Raw genomic sequence first — 20,759 nt, 5'->3', positions numbered from 1 at the left:
CACATTGACTTTATCATCAGTCAGAATGGGGGTCTGGCATAGAGGTGCACTATTAGGATCAGTCTGAAAGGTGATGAAACCCTGAATATATTTGAGGCTGCTATCCACCAAATACAATGGCTAGTTTCCAAATCTGCTTCTCTAGCAGAGAAGAACTCAAAGAGGAAAAATATGAGAAGCTGCAAAACTTATACCTAAACAACAAAGACAAATTATTACAACCTCAGACAGTCAAGAAAATAATGTAGGCTGAGGATTCCACTTTTTCCCATAGTATCTTTCTTGTGCATGGGTAGAATAATTAAAATATTTATTTTGTAACAAAATCCAAATTTTCTTTCTCTCTTCCATTCAAGTTTGTCTCTTTCTCAATAATGATCTCACTCACTGTATATCAGGGACTGAGTGGCTTGCATATACACCTATGTATTTGCTAAAGCTAATACCTCTCTTTTAAAATCAATCTTCTTTTATGTAATAGCATTCTCAATAAATCTGCTAGTTCATGATGAGATTCCAAGGAGATATACATTGAAGCGTTTTAGCACTTGCTAATTGTCATCTAGGTATTACTTTTAGCTATATAATTGTAACAGTTGAGAAAAGCAATAGTACAATCATGTTTGTGGCAGCAAATTATAATAGAATAAAACAAGTTCTTAATGTATTTTGTAAGGAACCTGCCTAAGAGTCTTCCAGGTTAGACAAAAAATAGAGACATGAAAACTTTAAATTATTTCTCAAAATTAAAAAAAAATGCACCTGGAAAGATGTTAAGCATCTTAAATTGCTTTTAACATCATGCAGTACAAAATAATATCATCATTAACTCCCATGTTACTGAAATATTTGGAAATAAGATTCAGATACTTGCATGCCAAAGTTCATAACAAGCAGTATTCATAATCGATAAGAGATTGGAACAACTCAAGTGTCTAAGTAATGAGCCAAAAATTATATATAATTAGTATTATTGGCCATGAAAATAATTCATGCTGTAAAATGAGTGAGTCTCAAGAAAAAATATTTTAAGAAAAACCAGACACAAAACAGAAAAGTGCATTTTTTGCATGACAGCGTTGCTCCTAGAATAAAAAGGGAAGAAAAGCAAGTCAGAGGTTAGAACAACTGCACTGAGTCTGGAAATTAAATACTTTAACATGCCATGGGTTTATTTGTGATTTCTGGATATATGCACTGATTTTTACCTTGTTCTTGAGAATTCTTCCAAAAATGATACTGAAAGAAAATATTTGGTAGTCCAGTCAAAACATGGTTTTCTAGATCAGTGCTTACTTACTTTTTTGCTATTCAGAAAACAAAGATACAAAGAATCATGCTGTGTGCTAAGATTACAGAAAAGATGAAGATACACTGTTGTCTTTAGAAAGAGGGGGGAATCCAATAGCTAAATAAGATATAGTATATGGCACAAAGAACAATGTATTAAAGGGCTATCCCATCCTGTAAGTAATTTACTATAATAATCTACTAATTGTACTTTAGAGAAAGAGAGAGAACCCAGTGGCTTGGTAAAGTAAATATTGTTTGCAGTGATTAAAAAAAATGTTTGAATTAGTTGAAAGAGATGGAAGGAGCATGGAAAGCTGATGCTCATGCAAAAAATTAACACTATTGAAATAAGTTTAGCCAATTAGGATATGGTGAGATTGAAAACTTTTTCACGACGTTGAAGACATTTCAATGTAGCACGTTATTTCCCGCAATATTTTACTATGAAGGTCAAGAGGTCAATAATGAGTTTCTGAAGAAAATTGTTTTTTACTGAGGAAAAACCTCTTGAATAATAATTTCAAGCAAGCCTGCCAGTGCAAAATAAACTGTCTTTTGGACTGGTGAGTGTGTGTGTGTATGTATGTATGTGCATGCTATATGTTGTATAGTAAATGTGTGTGTGCACTTGCACATTGACATAATACAAAAGAAGGAAAAATGTGCAGTGCAGGCAAAAATTCTGCAGCCTCCTGCAAAGCCTCTGACTTCTCTAAAGAATCGATCTTCATAATCACATGAAAGAGATTTCTCATATGGAAAGGAGTTACCCTATTGTCGGAGCTGGGGCTCGAGGGCTGTAGAGTAGGCAGTTGAAAAGCAAAGTATATATAAACTAAAGAAGAGCAAAGCCTTTCAGTCCTGTTAGAAAGGATGATAGCTATAGAAGGCAGGAGAAGGTAAATGGGAGGGGATTCAAGAAGGCTATTGCAATACTGGTAGTATCCAGTATTTGTCAGAAGTTGTTAAAAATGAGAAGTACAGATACTACGAAGGCAAACAGATAAATGGAGCTGGCCTCTCAAGACTCAGGAAGAATGCTCTATTGTAGTGAGCCTTGAAGGTGAGACTGAGACTGAGGTAATTGCTATTCAGATGAAGGATAGAAGTCTATTCTGAGCATGGCTGAATTGAGGAGAACATGGGAGGGGAGAGAGCAATGAGGTTTGAAGAAGATGCAAGGTCACAGAATGGACAGCTGTGTATGCCACAGAAAATCTATTTAAACTTTCACATTCATGAAGAATTCATTGAATGCTTTTATGTGTGGTAGTAATGGATTGTTATAAGGCTGTGGAGGAGTTCATTGTGTATGTGATCTGGAGGGGAGAGAAGAGGAAAGGCAAGGAGACCACTGAAGACAGAGTCCCAGTGCTTCACAGGAGAGAGAGGAAAACATGGTGCTAAGCTGAAATGGATTGGACTGCCTGTCAAAGAGAACAGGGCAGTGAAAGTCAGTTCAGAAAGTCAGTCCAAGCTTTGTGGCTTGCCAGCCAAAATTTGGGGCAATTCCATCATTTTTGTGTATATCAATTGCTCACATTCAAAAGTGAGGTCATAATAGGATAGTATAGTACCAAGAAGGAGTCACAGGACAGGCTCCTTGGGAGACAGAAGGTGAGGATTTTGCACTCAAAAAGAGTGTTTTACCTCAGCAACGAAAGAGGCATAACTAGTGAAAGGACAGGTATAATTATGTTACAATCTCCACAAAGCCTAAACCTATGAATCTTTGGATGGAGAATGGGGTCTTGAGAGGAGAAGGTCACCAATGCAGTCAGAGGCCCACCCAGATTCAAAAGGGAAGGGACATGGGCATCACTCTTCATCATCATGGACATCATAGGATGTCCATGTTCCATTGAAAGAGAGCCTTTGGGATGGCAGATACGATGTATCCATCTTGACAAATTACAGCTTTCCACAAAGCTCAACTAGATGCAAAAAGATGAGAAGAAAAAAAAATTGGTCATGTTGCAAAGCCAAAGGGATTTAGTGAACAAAAAGAAAAGAGAAAAAAAATCAAGCTAGGAAGGATAATGAATGACTGGAAAGTCATGAATGAAAAATAATAGTTACATTAGAGAAAAGCAGAATATCTTGCATGGCATGTTTTGAGTTCACTATTAAAACATCATGTAACTGTTAGCTACATACTAAAAATTTAAAAGCAATAAAATTTTTAGGTTGTGTTTCCAGTTTTACCTGTGTATAAAAATAAATAATGACTCTTATCAATGACAAAATTTTTACTTAACAGAAAAATTACAGTTAGGATATGCAAAAAATACGTAATTTAAAAATCAGTGTTCTGCAAAAAGTCACTGAAATGTTTGGCATCCCCACAGTTCCTATATGTGGATAAGAGTAGTAGGTTTATCAGTAATTGGAGTTGGAAATTCGTATAGTGCTAAAGCAACACCTATGGGTTGTTTTCCCTTTCTGAAAGGCAAAAGCACAATCGAGAAATGGAGGTAAAACATTGTCACCATCCTATCCCAATCCTCAACTCTAAATAAATATAAATATAGCATCACTCAGAGCCTGAATATTCTAGTAATCAGGTAACATTTAGTATGTAGCATCACCTAGGTTGGATTCCAATTTTAAAAAAAGGTAATTTATAATGTATTGGAAAACCAGGTAGTGAAGGAACAAGTTAAGTAAAGGAAGCAGTATAGCAAATCCTGGGGTGAAAATAAGGGAAATAAGACAGTGTGTGGCCATCCAGGTCTCTCTAAGATCCATTGTCACACAGGGAAAAAGAACAATGAAAACCAACAAATCCCCAAAAGTGTAAAGGAAAAAGATCCTGAAGAAATAAGACACTCATGGGCTGGGAATATGGCCTAGTGGCAAAAAGTACTTGCCTCCTATACATGAATCCCTGGGTTCAAATCCCCAGCACCACATATATAGAAAATGGCCAGAAGTGGCGCTGTGGCTCAAGTGGCAGAGTGCTAGCCTTGAGCAAAAAGAAGCCAAGAACAGTGCTTGAGTCCAAGGCCCAGGACTGGCAAAAGAAAAAAGAAAAAAAAAAAGAAATAAGACACTCAATTTTACTCATGTTTCTGGTAGAAAAGTCCATGAGACACTTATCTCCAGTTAATCCCTGGAATACCTGGAGTGGAGCTGTGACTCAAGTGGTAGAGCGCCTTAAGTGAAAAAGCTAAGGGACAACAATCAGGCCATGTATATAAGCCCTGGTATTAGCAAACACACAAGCCCCAGTATTGGCACACATGTGCATGTGCACATAAGCACACACACACACACGGCAATAATACCCCTAGATTTATGCTTTGCACAGATGGGGACTTGATTATGTCACTGACTGGGGCAGACAAAAGGATGTGCCATGAAGATTATGATTTCAGTTTTAGACTGATTAGTCTTGAGATTCCTGTGGACTATTCACATGGGGGTGTTGGGAAGGCATTTAGCAAAAAAATAATGACAACCAGAATAATGTCCAGATTAATCTTGTGGACAAATCTGCTATTGGGTATTACAGGTAAGAAGATAGTGTCAAGTAGCCATCAACAATCTAAAGTTGTTCCAGTCTTTTTTGGTCCTCTTAAATAACATCAGTAGGGACCAATTCAAAGGTCCTTTTTTTTAAAGTTCCCTTTCTTGTTTCATTGTTTTTATTCCTTACAGTTGCTCAGAGCCATCTGTACTCCCAATCACTTGTTCTGTCCACAAATAGACAAACAAATTGTCTTAGACACTGGTGTACTGCCACCTGATTCTCTCACCATGGTGCTCTTCATTTGCTGCTACTTGTCTCTGTCTTTACCACACAGTCTTCTGTGGGGCTCCCAAATTGCTCCAAGGGCTTCCCACTGACCTCTGTGTCCCTTGAATGATTCATTGCATGTCTCTTTGACTGCACTGGAATTCATGATGGAATTCATGATGAAAAATTTTACTATAAAAGTGACCAATAATATTAACTACTTTCTGCACACTAAACATTGTACTAAGGCATTTGATATGAAAACAATTCAGTTTATATAGAAAACAACTATTTACTATAATTGATCCAATTTTAGTAGGAGGAAATCAAGATTTGAAGATGTTTTTTCCAAATGTAACCAAGCTCTAAATATAGAAATCAGGAATGTAGCTCTAGTTCTTTGATCTCCACTGAGTATCGTAATAATTGTGTTGATCAGTTACTATAAACCAACCCAGTTACCCAACAAATAAGGGACTGTCACAAGATTCAGCCTGCCCATTCACTCCAAAAAAGTTTCTTTTGACTCACTAAGGATGTTCCTTCTCTAATCAGTGGATATAGAGTCAGGAGTCAGACAGCATTCAAAGGAAGGATTGAAAATAGACATACAGATTCTAATTTTGACAAACTCCGAGTTGTCTGATATCCTAAAGCAAGGGAATGAACCAAGGTAGAAACAAGCACCAAAGCATTCTAACTGTGGACCTTGACATCAAAGGATCTAGTAGGAAAAGACAATGGCATAATCCGCCCCCCCATCTCTCTCTGCATCTGTCTGTCTTTCTCTGTACATCTGTTGTCTGTCTGTCTGTCTCTCTCTCTCACACACAGAGAGAGAGAGAGAGAGAGAGAGAGAGAGAGAGAGAGAGAGAGAGAGAGAGAGAGAGAGAGAGAGAGAGAGAGGCCAGAGGAAGGTAGAGTTTATTGAGGAGAGAATAATAAGCCAGTGTAAGACTGGAATTGTTTATATGGAGATCACTGCCAACAGGCAGCATTTAAGGTACTATGGGTAAGGGCAGAAAAACATTAGAATTATCAGGTTTCCATGATCCCTTTCAACCTCCTAATAAAACATACTTCACTTAAACATACGGATATTTTACTTACGTGGATTGAATCACAGTAGGGAGTTCTGAATTAGATCAATTGTTCAAGAAAATTTCTATGAGACATAGTCTATGTTTCATAGTATCTTTAGCTACAGAATCAGGAAAACAACAAGGTTAGAAAAAGAATACCATGTTCAGAAATAAATAGAAACACCTGGATGGCATCATTCCCTTATCACAAACACATTGCTGGTATATAGCAGTACACAAATCTGCAAAACTGTAAGCTTCTTATAAAATGAAAGGAATATAAACAAGAGAGAATTTTAAAAGTCACCCTAATTTATCTGTTCTAAGTAAATGAGGGCACATTACATACAAACACACACACATACACATAAACATACATACACAATCATATTTATGTATATATGAGAGATTAAAAATTTGTAGAGAAAAAAAGAAGGTAATAAACACATTCTGTGGGGAGAGATAGATGCTCAGCATTGCTTCACATTCTGCCAGCTGTTCCCTGAGTATTTTTCTCATCCTGTATCTGTCAAGTTAATAATTTCCACTAGGCCAAGCTATGATGAGAGTGAAATTAACTTCTAGAGACACATGTTCTGATGCAAGAATAATGAACACTAATGTTAATATTAAGAATAATGATCATGGCTTTAATATTAAACTCTATATCTTTTGAGAACTGTTATATATTTGGGTAGATTGGATGGTGAATTAGGCCTTTTGTGTCATATGAATTCAAGGATTTCCCTTCTGAAATAATATGCATTGTATTAGCTAGCTGGCCAGTGAAGAAATGTTCATGGAATAATAACAGAACAGTAATAGTCTAGTAAAATACCTATTTGGAAGTCAGAAAGAAACATTTCTTAGCATCTTTATAGTTATGCCCATCCACCTGACTGGTATAAAAGTAAATCAAGAATTCAATCTCTTTTAATCTTTTTCAATTATATGCAATAATAATAATATATTTACCATTTGCTATAACAAATATATAGTATATAATGAATATATTATACATTTTTGTATTCTTGAATGCATTGTTTATTTTACTATGAAGACTGAATTTTCTTTCATTATTTTTTCTCAGAAATACAGAAAATCACCACTTTTATTTTACACTCAAGGTCCCTGGGATTATGAACATTTTATATCACCTCATTTCTATTTCATTACACATGACAATTAAATTTGAGTACTTCTCATTGCATTAAAGTAGTTTCACACTGAAATGTGGAAATATCAGTTTATTAATTCATTTAAGAAACTAAAGCTCTCAACAATAAATATATCATTAAATTGCAAATTATCATTACCAGAGACATGATAGGAGTTATAAAATAATTCAAATGAAAACTCTTGCTGACAAGAGATGTTTGGTACTTGGGTAAAAGAAAAATCCCATCAAAGGACAAACAGGATTATTATCCCAGTGGGCAGGGAACATGTGTGGAAACCTTTTAACTGTACAATTTTCAAATTGTAGAATTTTCATCAGTTGACAAGTACATATTTTGGTGTGTGTCTGTTTATGTGTGTATGTATACATATGTGTGCTTATTTGTGTGTTCCACGTTTGTCAGTAACTGTTATTTGCAATTGTTAAATATTCATCATGATTTTTGTTTTTGTGTTTCTCATGTTGATAATCTAAGCAAGATTTTGCATTTAATTTCCATTTGTTTGAATATTAGTGGTGAGAAACACCTTTTCCATGTGTTTGGTAGCCTGTATTTCTTGTCTATCATTTATATTTCTTTCTCTGTCATTGGCACTTGTAGAAAATGAAACACCAAGCTCTGACCTCAATGAAGTTTACCTGCCAGTAAATTTTTAATCATATATTTTATTGATTTTCTACTGGTACATTTATTATTCATGCATGAATATTTAATGAAATTAGTATTTCTGATGTATTTTTTTACTTTCATGAAGTTTATATAATTTTATATCCATGAAACATTACCAGGGCACATCTTGAAGTATATATTGGTACTGATATATTTCCTGCTAATATTTATTTGCTGGTTTCTTTGTTGTTTATATTTTGCAATGTTGTCATCTTTTCTTGCTCCTTGCAACCTATTTTACATAGTAATTCCTTCTATTACAAAATAGACTGCCAAGTCTATCTATCATCTATTTATCTAGCTACCTATCTATTATAACTATCTATCCACCAATTATCTATATCTGTTTATCATCTGTATCTACTTTATATCATCTGTATCTTTTTTTTCTTGAGGTTTGAACCCAGAGTCACATATATATTAAGCACAGAATCTACCATTCTGCTATATTCCCAACAGAGACATAGTTCACTTTGAAAATTGCAAATCTTAATATCCTTATAATAAACATGTGCTACTTTGCAGCTTCCAGATTTTTTGCCTGAGACAGTGCAAGGTATTTATTAGTGACAAAGCACCACAACCAATTAGCCCATGTGATATATGTTATTACAAAATTGGAATAAAGCAATTAAACAAACAAACCAAAAGAAACTATGCTAAGTTTGACATCTCAGGTGCCCGCAGAAGCCTAATTAAAGGCATCAGGCAGGGGGTGCCTTAGAAGGCTTTCTTTTGTGTTTCCATCTGTCTCCTCATTTTCTGCTCACACTGTCACAGTTACTCAAAAAAGAGATTTGAAAGTAAAGTTGAAGTTGTGCTAAGAATTTCAAACACAATGAGAAATCAGTAAGAGTCTGTCTTTGTTTCCCCACCATTTCTGATTGAGTTCTCACACTGCAACATTTGTTCCTTTAGGGTCTAAAAAAAATTAAGATTGCATTTTACTTTGAATTTCAACAGAGAAAACTTGGACCTATTTCCATGTTGATTTCCAGCCCAGTCAGTTACTTTTCTCAAAGATCTTTCTAAATAGGTTATTGAAAAAATTGGCCTTATTGAATAATTATCTTTCATCACACTCAGGCTCTTGATCATGGAATCTGGGGACAGAGTTGTAACAACATGAGCAAATTAAAATGAGATCCAGAAGGCAGCCTTCGTTTACCTCAGAAAAATAACATTAATCTCTACCTGCTCAGAATTCTATGTTTTCTGCTGAAGAAATACATAGGATCGTGAGTACTCTTGATAATTAGCTAATGAATTCTATCACTCAAAAGTAAACTGAAACAGGGGAAATCATGCTATATGTGAAGTTTTCCTTTTCTCTTTCATAAATGGTAGATGAAAGGAATATTTTAGCTATTCATATCATTGTCTGCAAAAGATATGCTTTGCAATCAATCTTTGGTTACCTGTCTAGTTTACATTACAGCAAATATATAAAGTAATAAATTTTACAAATAAATGCAGAACATACTCTATTTCTTTTCATGTTTAGTGAGGACCTACTGCTCATGCCTGTTGGACTTTCTCTTCATGTAAGGTTCAAAATTGGACAAGAAATTGTTTTTGTACTCAACAAGTTAATAGTCCTACAGAAAATTAGACAAGAATCTGCCATTTCCCTACTGAGCACAAGCTGTTAATGGAGCGGAGACAATAGAATTTAAGGCAGCACAATCTTAAGACCTATGGAAGGCTGAATCTATACCATGACTGTAAAAGAGTAGATGTGTCCACATCATCATCTTCACCTTTGCAAAAAAGTTATTGCTCAGATGTTTTCTTTGCAACTTAATTTAATAGGGACCCACCTTGGACATGTTATGCATCCAGTATAACTAATTTCTCAAAGCTTTTTCAGATCTCAAGGATATTCAACGTGAGTCCTCTACCACCAATGTCCCTATTTTGTTTGTTTTCTGCCCTCATTTCCATATTGTGTCAAATCTGATATTGAATTATAAAGTCTCCCTATTTGTTGTCTGCATCATGCTACTGAAAGCTGAATTGCTTGGCTTCCCTAAATCTCAACATTTTCATGTCTTGTCCACTACCTTACCAGTCCCACTCTCTTCCCTTGCCATGCATAGCATAATTCAATACTTTTCAGCTTCACTGGGCCATCTATCTTATGGGGAATATGCAAGACTGTCTCAGTCCAGACTAAGCCTACCAGAGCTTAAGTAGGGCAAAAGGAATTACTGAGACTTACTAGGAAAGAATGACCTAACCCCAACCTCTTTGTTGACTTTAGATAACTTCCTTAAATATGTATATTGTGCTCCTTCAATAGAATCCGTTAAGGGTGAGACAAAATTAACCCAACAACTTGTTTAAAAAATTAGTTTGTTGGACACTGTTGGCTCACACATGTAATCCTAGCTTCTCAGCAATCTGAGTTCTGATAATTATAGTTAGGAAGCCAACAAGGATAGGAAAGTGTGTAAGAGTCTTATCTCCAAGAAAAACAACTAAAACCATTGGAAGTACACCTGGACCTCAAGTGGCAGGATGCTAGTCTTGAGCATAAGAAGCTCAGGGACAGTGCCTGGGCTCTGAGTTCAAGCTTTCAGACCAGCACAAAAAGAAAGACAAAGATATTTTTCCATAGATTATCTGCTAAACTTTCAGAATAATAAAGCATTACTTGAATAGCTATGGTGGAGCATGTTTACCCCTGATTTTGTTTCATTGTTCAATCATTAAATATTTTAAGAACCTGACATCTTAATGAAGGTGAATTTTAATTATAAAATAAGGACAATGGTATTTGTGATATCTGGTAATGTGATACATAATAGTATTACTTGAAAACTCCTAAATTAGAATTCCTAAATTGAGTTTGAGGAAAAGAATGTTAGAATTATTAAAGAATGCTAGAATTATTATAGAAAATCCCAAATGAATATTCTTAATGAAGAAAAAATGAGAAGTATGATGATGTATTTTACAAAAATCACCCTGACTTTAGAAAACTGCATCTCAGTAACAACATGGCTTACTAGTTTCTTACATAGCTACAATTAATTATTCAATAAAAGAAATTATAGCTCCTTGGAAAAAATCCTAGATTGTAGAAATGTGGTGTGAATGTAGTTAAAATCCAAGTCGACTAGCTTATGTCAATCTAATAATAAATTGCAAGTTAATTAATTATCAATGAATCCAAAAGTTTGTGAAGGAAGAGTTATCATGCATGATTCCTTATGATAGTGATCAAAGAAGTACAACGGCCAAACTTGTATGAAGAAATACTTCTCCTATAAGGTTAGGGTGGTCATAGATTGGAGCTGTCTTGCAATTTGTTTTCTCATTGTTAGACTTGAGTTTGGGGTTTTTGATAGGGAGGTCACAAAAGTGAAGTGTCATTGTTTCTGTCTCTCATTGTATCAGGAGTCTATATCCTTGCTAACACTGTAGATGCTGACATTGGTCACCTGTCTCAGCTAGCCTTTGTTAGGTTTCCCCATCTTTCCACTCTGGACTCTTTGCAAAGAGGCCACTCTTTGCCACTCACACCTGGTGAAATTGGATATTTTTGTAATTCTCTGAATATCTTCATAACTATTCTGTAAATCAGAAACTATTTTAAAAGAACATATTTAGTAAAAAAAATCCAACAGCTTGATACTTCATGTAATCTGTTCTATATACTTTGGAAACTGAGCAGAAAATTAATTTAGCATATATGCTTCTGCTGAAAAAAATATTTTTTATTCTATCTGTTAACATCTCTCCCTTCTCTTCCCCCCTCAGCCCCCCCCCCAAAAAAAACTTGAACCAATGAAAACCTTTGATCACACTGGGATTTCCTTTCTGTTCCATTAGCCCTAGGAAAACAAATTCTAAGAGTAAGAATGGCAAATGAAGACTAGCATTACAAACATGCTAATAATAGCCAGAAGATCAGAGCAAATTTGGAAGTTTTAATCTTATCCAAGGCTGTGGCTCCTAAGCAGGGCATTAACTGGTTTGATGTTTATTCCCTGTGCCATATTAGCATGATTCTTTCTTTAGATTTACTCTGTATGTGTTACAGATTTCAACTATGGAGATATGCCAGTGTTCAATACTCTTACCCAGTAGCTATGCTTTGAATGTGTCAACTTAACTAGCTTTCACTTCAGCACATGTGGAAAACTCTGAGTTCTAAGGAATGTTTAAAAATGCAACGAATCTTGGCTCTTTCAGTCAGAATTTATACATTTTTAAAAGCATATATAAAGCAGCCCTCTCTTGTGGCAGTTTTTGCCTGGGTAAAGCTATCTCTTTTTCTAGTTAGATTTTCACAACGACCCACCTCCCTTTTCCATTCTGGATGATCAGATACCCTGAATGAATCATGATCTTTTCCACTAATAGTGAAATGTCCAGTGATATAAAAAAGTAACTACAATAACCATAACTATGTGACTAAAATTATTTATTCAGGAAATGTTAGAAAGTAACCAATCCATCATATTTAAATCTTCAGGATAAGAATTATGTTTACTTGCTAATAGACCACATCATTTTCAATCCACTATTAATTTCAGTTTATTTCATGATATTTTACTTTGGATATGACTTAAAATTAATTAAAAAACAACCTTTTCTATGGCTAGCAGACCCTCTCTCACTGGAAACACGGTCCCATCCTTTTTTGATTTTTCTATTTTTCAAACAAGATTTTACATTTTGCATGGGCCAATCTAGGATATAATTCTCTTATTTATGCTTCACTGTAGCTGGGATGACAGGAGCATGAATGGCTTCTTAGTAGTTGAGATAAACTCTTGTGATTTGATTTTTGGTCTGGGATAACCCTAAACCATAATCCTTTTGAGCTCATGAGGATTACAGAAGTGAGCCACTATGCCTGACTGTTAACTTTGCTATGTCTTTTCCCAAGATTTGTGATTTTTAATACTAGACATACTATATTATTTGATGCCACTTTAATGTTTATAATTTGATATTCCTATGAATCTGATTGGTTCTTAAGAAACTTTTGTATCATCATCATCATTAAGTAAAGGGTTGGTCATGCCAAACCCAGTCCTAAAAAGGAAATAAATTATCCATTGTTCACATGAGGCATACCTGTATGTAATCTGATGCTTGAAAACACTGAGATGTTTCAAATGGTACTTTCTATATAGAAATGCTTTAATGTGTCTCTCCCAGTAAACATTTCTTAACTACACAGCAACTTTCTATTCTGTTATTCTGTGGACTGCTGAATTACAGGAAAGTAGGAATAAACCTAAATATTTTACTTTGTCTGATGCTATAAATGGAAAATATAAATAATTCTTCCACTTTCTCAATTTTTCTTAAGTTCAATTTTCACTTTTCTGTATATGTGGTGCTGGGGAATTGAACCCAGGGCCTCATGTATACGAGGCATGCTCTCTTGCCACTATGCCATTTCCCCAGCCCAATTTTCACTTTTCAACTTCTCTATGATTATATGTGCATATGTAATTATATATCTATAGCATCATATAGATATACATTTTGGAAAGGACATTGAATTCTCTCCCTCAATCAAATTTATTAAATTTATCTGTAAAAATGACTTTATCTTAAAAATGATCTGTGACTGATTGTACAATGGGCAAATCTATTTTTATCCCCATGACCTATTGATGATCAGAGATCAATGTTAATAGAACTAGAGGGTGAGCAATCCACAGCCCCATTTCATATTAATGAATGATTTTGTGCTAAAAGTGAATGAGGTGAATAATTACAACAATCTGTAGGGATATATTATTCATTTTTATTAGAAGTAAAATGCTTAAGCTAGAAGGATTTCACATCACCTTCGCTAATACATAATCTCTTTGAATTAAAAATCTCAACATGAAAAAATTGTAACCAACCCTACAACTACTTCAGAGAGAATACAATAAAAACCTGCCAAAAGAAATCTACCACATCCAACAATGTCTCCTTAATTAAATTTAAAAAACACTAAAATGTTTAAATTGGTGGGAATGGGAATCCCATCGCCCTCTAAACTGCACTGCAAAAGATAAGAGGGTATTGGAATGTCAGTAAAAATTCTATTTTGCAATGCTCCTGCGAAACCAGAAAAGGCATTTGTCTTTGGCATTGGGTTAAGAGTGAAGACACAAGGTAGGATAAAGCAATTGACTTTAGAAAAAGAATGTAATTCAGTTGAGCATACTAGCTATTGGGAGACAGGTCCAGCAGCTGGGGGCAGCGGGTTGGGGCGGGGGGCGTTTGTACAAAGACTCTACAGTCAGAATGGAAAGCACAAGAGAAATGCATGGCTTCATAGGGAACAATTTTGATTGGTTGGTCAAACAGTGAAAAGAAAAGAAAAAATCTCAGAAAATTTTATTTCAGTTTCGATGATTTCAGAACAGTTGTTAAGAAACTTATATTCAACTCATTGTTCTGGACAATGTAATGGATTTCTCTGGACAATTTAATTTGATGTATTCCCATAGAATGAACAATTTTGATCATAAATATTCTCCCGGCCAGGCAAAAGAGAAGATATATGCATTCCATTAGATCATTAAAACATGGAACTTATTCTGAATAGTGCACACTGAAGTGTGGCATTATCCATGGAATGATGCTTAGTGATGTAATAGTTCTATAGATTATCGATAGCATGCATTACATATTATATATACAAATACATTCATATCAAACACATATGTCATGATATATACCAGTATTCATTGAAAATATGCATTTTGAGTGTTTATTGGCTTATCTTTTTCAGTCAATTAATTATCTGCATTCCCTGAGAATACTTGTTTTATTCTTACTTGCTTTTTGCCAGAAACTCCTACCGTACCTGGTCTCAAAATTCTCTTCTTGCCTTTAATTTTCTGACAGCTCTGATATTTCCTGAGTTCACAGATTACTTGTTCTTTTACATTCTGTTGAATGAATCCTTCCTATATCACTTAACTGTGTAAATAATGACTACTTTATTTAACCACAAAATTTGAGCTAGAAACCTTGATGACTAGTCTAGGTGCTATACTTTCTGTGCAATTGTAACATTGTAGGTCTCCTTTCTATTTTCTCTGGAGAAAGGTGCTGAAGTTCATTAATCAGTAGTCCTTTAAATTGTAAATTCTGCAATGACTGTCAGGGACAAAAGCCAGAAAATATAGAGCTATCCAGTTTTATAATAAATGCATACAATTAACACAAGTGACTAAGAGGATCAATGCGTTATATGTGATCATTCAAGCACAAACCTAGGGCTGGAAATGTGGCTTAGTGGTAGAGTGCTTGCCTAGCATACATGAAGCCTTGGGTTCAATTCCTCAGTACCACATAAACAGAAAAAGCCAGAAGTGGTACTGTGGCTCATCTGGTAGAGTGCTAGCCTTGAGCAAAAGAAGCTCAAGGGCAGTTCATAGGCCCTGAGATCTAGACCCAAGACTAGCAAAAAAAAAAAAAAAAAAGCAAGAAACAAAACCCACAAACATATAATCACTGTATATTTTGTTCAACTAGTGTTTTTTGACACTTAACCCGCCTCATGGAAAGATAGTTTATACTGATTATGGTTCCTCCATCAGAATCTCTATTATGTAGCCAAACATAATCCATATTTCCATCTATACACTAGCATAAAGGTGATTAAATGCAAAAGCTCAGGTTAGAAATGTGAAAGAATGGGCTGGGGATATAGCCTAGTGGCAAGAGTGCCTGCCTCGGATACACGAGGCCCTAGGTTCGATTCCCCAGCACCACATATACAGAAAACGGCCAGAAGCGGCGCTGTGGCTCAAGTGGCAGAGTGCTAGCCTTGAGCGGGAAGAAGCCAGGGACAGTGCTCAGGCCCTGAGTCCAAGGCCCAGGACTGGCCAAAAAAAAAAAAAAAAAAAAAAAGAAATGTGAAAAAATAAGAATCTTATTTTCTACAGAGTACTACTTATAGTCATTTAAAAGTCAACAATGGTAAATACCAATTTTCTAACTGTAGATCTAGCAACTCAGTGTAGATTTATCTCTGGATGATAGAACCAACACTAATCTATCAAAGCTATTTCTCTGTTTTGTATCAGTCATTGACCTAAGAGAGCTTATTGGAAAGAATCCTGTTAAGGTAGAAATGAGAGTTTGGGAGGGTAAGACTCAAGGTAAGACGAAACTAGTAGTCATCTCTATCCTGTAGCCGAAACTGACACTACTTGGAATAGAAAAATAGCTGCATGTAGTTTAAAAATTACATGTCCCATAGAAAATTTTAACAATCAAGTGATTCCTTGAATAGATTCTCCACTCTCCATAACCAATTCCATTTAAAAGTAAGAGACAAGCTGGTCTCCGGTGGCTCACACCTGTAATCCTAGGTACTCAGGAGGCTGAGATCTGAGGATCTCAGTTCAAAGTGAGCCCAGGCAGGAAAGTCTACAAGACTCTTATCTCCATTTAACCACAAGAAAACTAGAAGTGGTGCTGTGGCTCAAGTGAAAGAGTGCTAACATTGATCCGGAGAACACAGAGACAGCATCCAGGCCCACAGTTCAAGACCCAGGACTGACAAAAAAGAAAATAGAGATAGATTGCTCACTTTTCACATCTGGAATATTTCATCTTCAATTCAAAGTCAAGGTTATACATAGATGATTCTGTTTATCCAGAGTGTGTTATACACTAGATGGGAAAAAATTATGGGCTTTGTAGCCAAATGATACTGGCAACTTATCATTACTAATCAATATAAAATGCCTCCTTTGAGTTTATTGGAAATGAATGAGAAAAGAAAGTGAGTGTTTTATGTACACTTGTTCAATAACTCTGGAAAGCAGTATGAAGATTCCTCAAAAAAATAAAACAAACATAGAACTAACCTATAAATTAGCAATTTCACTACTCAGTATTTATCCAAAAGAACATAAACCAAGTTACAGTAAAGTTACCAGCAGAACTAGGGTCAAGGGAGCACTATTTGCCATAGCCAAAGTATGGAATTAGCCCACATGTTCCTCAATGAATGAATGGATCAAGAATACGTGGTATATATACACAATGGAATTTTACTCATCCATTAGAAGCAATGATATGGAAGAAAGAAAGAGAGAGAGAGAAAGAAGAAAGAAAGGAAGGAAGGAAGGAAGGAAGGAAGGAAGGAAGGAAGGAAGGAAGGAAGGAAGGAAGGAGGGAAGGAAGGAAGGAAGGAAGGAAGGAAGGAAGGAAGGAAGGAAGGAAGGAAGGAAGGAAGGAAGGAAGGAAGGAAGGAAAGAAGGAAGGAAGGAAGGAAGGAAGGAAGGAAGGAAGGAAGGAAGGAAGGAAGGAAGGAAGGAAGGAAGGAAGGAAGGAAGAAATCCTGGCCCTGTTGGAGCTTACGGTAAGAACTAGATGATATAAAACTTAGAGATATCATTTAGCACCTGAAAGTCTTACCAAATGCTGCATGATCAACAGTCATGAAAACTAAGCTTGACATAAAGTTCACAGTGAATTCAGTAAGGTTCTCAAAGCCATGAAGCACATCTACAGAAGACATTATGTCACAGGTAATGGTGACTAGGTGAAAGTGAAAACTAGTAGAAAATATTATTGATTTAAGCCCGACACCATGTGGGAGACACAGTCATGCCTTTTTATTTATTACAGTGAGAGAAGAAGGGGCTCTTCAGTACAAGAATCTTAGAACCTTTACAACTGCCAGTCCAAACCCCAGTCTGTAAGTGCACAAGGGCTTAGCATTGCTGGCAATGGAAAAGGTTCCCTTTCCTACCTATGATTCCTGCCTGGGTAGGAAAAATGGACTCTAGCCACCTCATTGGTATCAAGTTGAGGTCTCAAATGTCCCAGTTGTCAATTTTTCCCTTTCAGTGATAATAGTAAGATTGTGAACTAGTGGAGAAATCTGTCTGTCTGTCTGTCTGCCTATCTATCTATCTATCTATCTATCTATATATCTTATATAAACAGATTTCTATTCTGATGGTGATTTCATGTATCTGTAGTCATCACAATTGTAAATATTTATTTTCAATTTGTCAGAATATTAGTATCCTACAAAGCTGCTTGAAATTCCTTCCCTTGTCTTTGAGGCAAGCAAAAGGAAAATAAATTAACAGAGTTGTACATCACTACCTGGTACTAACTGTAACCATTTTCCTATTCCTTTATAATATATCAGATTCTTTGAAATAAGATTAAAAGAAAAAAGAAATGAGGGCTCCTTCTTGACACTTCATTGCAAGTGTTATCTAAAAATTGCCATCTTGGGCAGAGCTAATTACACGCAGCTTGGCGTGTTGTTTCCTATCAGGATAATTGAAATTGTAAATGTTTGTCCTGACTTAGATTTTTGCCTATGGTTATGCCAAGACCTTGTTGAAAAGTGAACAATTATTCAATCTCAGTGTTCACAGCAACCGTCATTGTGATAGCTCTTGCCTCATTATGCTTCTAAGATGTTCCATTATTGAACGGAATGGTTCAAATGAAGAAATGGTTACAGCAAGGGAAATGGCTTTCAGTAGTAGTTTGTATTGTAAATTGGTTGAACATCAAACTTAATATTCATATTTTATCTCTGAAAGTAATGTAGAGTCAAGCAGACTTCTTGAACTGTTTGAATGTGGAAATCTTATGATGCCTTTCATGTTTTCATATCACCTGCACTATCACAGGGAATGTAAATTTTGTGCAAATGGTAGGCACTTTTTTGACTGCTGATCCTGGGTGACCGCTCAAAGTGCCTGGGTTGTTTGTACACTGTAGGCCATGCGGCATCATAATAGGACAGGTACTTTCTAAATACTCTGTTGTTGTGGGATGATTTCTCTTATAACATCACTGCCTTACATATGAATCTGTAACCTCTCTGTAACATACTTTGACAATAAAGAAAAAAGTTTAATAAAAAAAGCTTATTATAAATTATAGACAGAAACTAATAACTAGGCCATGGTTTTCTTTAATCTAAAATTAATGTTCTTGTGTGTAAAGAACGTGAATGGCCAGGATAATAGAGTAATAATTGGGATGTAGTTTTGACAGTAGTACTGGAACATGTCATTTGGCCTATCTTAGTATCTGTAATAGATTGGTTCCCCAGACACAAAAATTCATGGATGCCAAGGTCTCTTACATACAATGTGTAGTATTTGCATGTAACATTGCACATAGCATATGCATGTAACATTGTACATTCTCCGATATAGTTTAAATATTCTCCAGATTTCTTAGAGTAACTAAATCAACATAAATTATAATGAAATAGTTTTTATATAGTAGCCTTATGGTTTTTGGAACAATGACAAGATAGAAGTCTTGAATGTGCAGTACAGTGGCAAATATTTCTCAGAGTTATTTCTATTGTGCAATTAGCTAAATCAGAAGAAAGGCAATACTCAGAGACAGAAGCCTATATTACACAGAAAAGATCCTCCAGCCCCCATGGTATATTCTTTAGCAAGTTTGGCCTAATCTCTAAAGTCAAAATGGTACTTATTACTGATATATATGAGGGTATCTGCATACAGGATCCATAATGCCTTTCACCTGCCTTGTATGCTTAATTGGTCACCACCTACAAGCTATGCTGAGATCTGCTTCACCAGTATTCTCCTGTTCTCTTACCAACCCCCTCCACTTTCCTTATAAATAGTACCACTACCTTTTTCATCTCTTCAGAATGTGTAGCTCCTAACTTTAACTGACAAATGGCTAGAGACATTATTTTCTTTCTTTCATCAATGCAGGTACTTTTTCATTCATGCCTTTAAACCTCTGTGAATTTCAATGTTCACCTTGATCCAAAGACTCCATTAAGATACCCAGTTTGGGCTGAAAATGTGGCCTAGTGGTGGAGTGCTTGCCTCGTATACATGAAGCCCTGGGTTCGATTCCTCAGCACCACATATATAGCAAAGCCAGAAGTGGAGCTGTGGCTCAAGTGGTAGAGTGCTGGCCTTGAGCAAAAAGAAGCCAGGGACTCCTTAGGCCCTGAGTCCAAGCCCCAAGACTGGCAAAAGAAAAAAAAAAGATATCTATCTTCCTAAAATATCAACTTACATCATACATCTCTTAAATTGTCTCAGAAAGTCATGATTCTCACATTTTTTGCAATGGTGAAGTAATGCATCTTGGACTTTATAGGTGTTCCATTTTGCAACAGGTTACATTGAGACCAATAGCTCCCTTAGAGCCATAAATTGCAATTGGGCCAATTACAACTTTATTCTAATTATACTGTAAGAGCCAGTGTCTGCCAGGAAGCTATCATAGAACTGAAGTACAAAATGAATACCTTCAAATCAAGAAAATGCGGGAATACATACATACATACATATGTGTGTGTGTGTGTGTGTGTGTGTTTGCATGTTTTGTCACCAGTTCCAAAATATTCAATTTATAAATTGAGCAGAGACAACAGATGTATACCAGGGGGAAGAAAGATAATCCAGTCCAATTTCCACTTTAAGTAAGTTGAACTATTCAAGAGAAACTATTGTAAATCCATAGATTACCACAGCAATTAAAAATGCCTACTCATAGAAATGCCTGCTTTTAAAAATAAAGAAATTAAATTTTTTAAAGTTTTTATTATAAAACTGATGTACAGAGAGGTTACAGTTTCATACGTTAGGCATTGGATACATTTCTTGTACTGTTTGTTACCTTGTTCCTCATACCCCCCTCCCCCCTCCCCCTTTCCCCCTCTGAGGTGTTCAGTTCACTTACACCAAACAGTTTTGCAAGTATTGCTTTTGTTGTTGTTTCTCTTATTTTACCCTTTGTCTCTCAATTTTGGTATTCCCTTTCAATTTCCTAATTCTAATA

This window comes from Perognathus longimembris, chromosome 6 (genome assembly GCF_023159225.1).
Source record: "Perognathus longimembris pacificus isolate PPM17 chromosome 6, ASM2315922v1, whole genome shotgun sequence".
NCBI classification, from domain to species: domain Eukaryota; kingdom Metazoa; phylum Chordata; class Mammalia; order Rodentia; family Heteromyidae; genus Perognathus; species Perognathus longimembris.
The sequence above is the reverse complement of the archived record's forward strand: the minus strand, read 5'-3'. Positions refer to the sequence as shown.